The sequence below is a fragment of the Quercus suber genome, unplaced genomic scaffold (assembly GCF_002906115.3).
Source record: "Quercus suber isolate HL8 unplaced genomic scaffold, Cork oak 2.0 scaffold_222, whole genome shotgun sequence".
Lineage (NCBI taxonomy): Eukaryota > Viridiplantae > Streptophyta > Magnoliopsida > Fagales > Fagaceae > Quercus > Quercus suber.
In genome coordinates this window covers 862,951-864,929 of record NW_027069680.1, presented here as the reverse complement: position 1 = coordinate 864,929, position 1,979 = coordinate 862,951, and positions in this window count along the sequence as shown.

Below are 1,979 nucleotides of genomic sequence, written 5' to 3'. Positions count from 1 at the left end.
CAAGATGGGCCTGTCCCACTCTGTTTTTCGAGTACATTCCGATTTTGGGATCCGTTTGTTCATTTGAAGCTCGGAAATTGTGCAAACGACCAATTTCTAAAAAGTTGACTTTTGTGTAAATGTTGACCAAAAGTCAAAATTTTTAAGATGGGCCTATCTTGCTCAATTTTTCGCGTACATTCCAATTTTGGAGTCCGTTCCATCATTTAAGACTCGAAAATTGCACAAATACCTCAATTCCAAGCTAGTTGATTTTTGTGTTGAATTCAACCCAAAGTCAAGATTTTCGAGCCAGACTTGTCTTGCATAGTTTTTCGTGACTTGGAAATCACCAATCTAATTCACATTTCCGAAGCACTAACAATGTCCAAAACTAAAGCTCTCGATATCAAAATTTGAGATTCATCCATCTAGTTTGGATCCCCTCAAGGTTATTCTCCAAACTTCATCAAGACTTCTCTTTCAAAGTACAGATGAACTCTCACAAGTGTGTCTTAAATTTGAAATTACATCGGGTCATCCGTCCAACCTACCATTTCCCTTTCGGTGCCGAACATTCCAACCTACCATTCCCCTTTCGGTGCCAAACATTCCCACCTACCATTCTTCATCTCTCTCACCTACCATTTTTGTACCTTACCGGTCTCAAACCTACCATTCTCATCCACCGGTCTCACCAAAAATTCACATCCGCCATTCTCAACTATCCATCCACCATTCTTCGTCTCTTTGCTATAAATAGAGGGGCCGGATTCATCAAGAACTCGTCCAGAAAAACACACTGAGTCATAAATGAAGATTTGCTTCTTTCAAATTTTCAAGTCCTCCTTCTCACAGCCATTTCTCACTATGGCTTCATCATTCTCAACACTCAGCAACCAATATTGCTTCATAATCAGTTTGAAACCAACCCTCTCATGGTTCGGTAGAAACCCTCTTCACAACATCATTGTAGTTTTGAGATCCAAACAAATTTCATTTCTCCACCTAACAACCACCTTTGTCCATAAAGTTATTCATAACAAGGCCTGCATCGACCTTCCATGCTTCCGTGGATTTGGTTGGCCAGGAAATCCAAGTCCAGTAGAGACACCGGTTCCTAATCTTAGGTCTCCCGCAGTCACTTTCTAATTGTTTGGCCTTCCAACAGAAGCAGTGGTTCGGAACAAACAGCAACTTGGCTGGTTTTTAGGATTAGAATCACAAGTTAGCTCCATCTTTCATTTTTCTGTGCCTTTCCAACAAATAGGAGTAAGTGAAGATGGTAAAAAGTGTTAGGGTATCCTACAAATTATTTTCCATCCAACACTTGAAACGACCTCCGGGGCACCAGTTCATCATAGTTCAGCCTTTGGGGCTGGTAAATGGTTGCCAAAGTCATATTCCATGTTCCCATCGGCGTGGGATCCAAAGGTCATCGTTGCTGGTACCTCAAAACACACTTTTTGGAATTATTCCAACTTAAATTCAACTTGAAGTATTTCAGAATGAACTTTTCTGAAATTACTTCAACTTAACGTCTGTCAGTATGGTCCCATTACGCACGCACATTTAATGACCTACTGTCAGAACCCATGCAAACATACAGCCATCCCATTTTCAAAGGTGTATCTCCTAGAAACACCTACACCAGAGGGTCCCCGACATACAGGATCAGAACCATGGTGGGAAATGTTTCACCCATTCGCTTTGCTTCATCCCCATCTTCTTCACCACCAACACCGTCATCTCCAGAATCCATAAGCTTCTGAGATTACCTCAACCTGAGTGAAACGATGACACAAGCGCACTCAACCACTTTCCCACATGGCCTCGCCGTAATCCGAAGTATACTCTTCTGATATAACTTCACCAGCGGTTCTTAAAAACACGAGGCTAGCCCCATGGCTCTGCATGCTGTACCCAGCCACCATCCTTGCGTCTTCCCCATCTTCTACACCATGTGATCGCCGCCAACGATCCAGAAACACTCTTCTGAA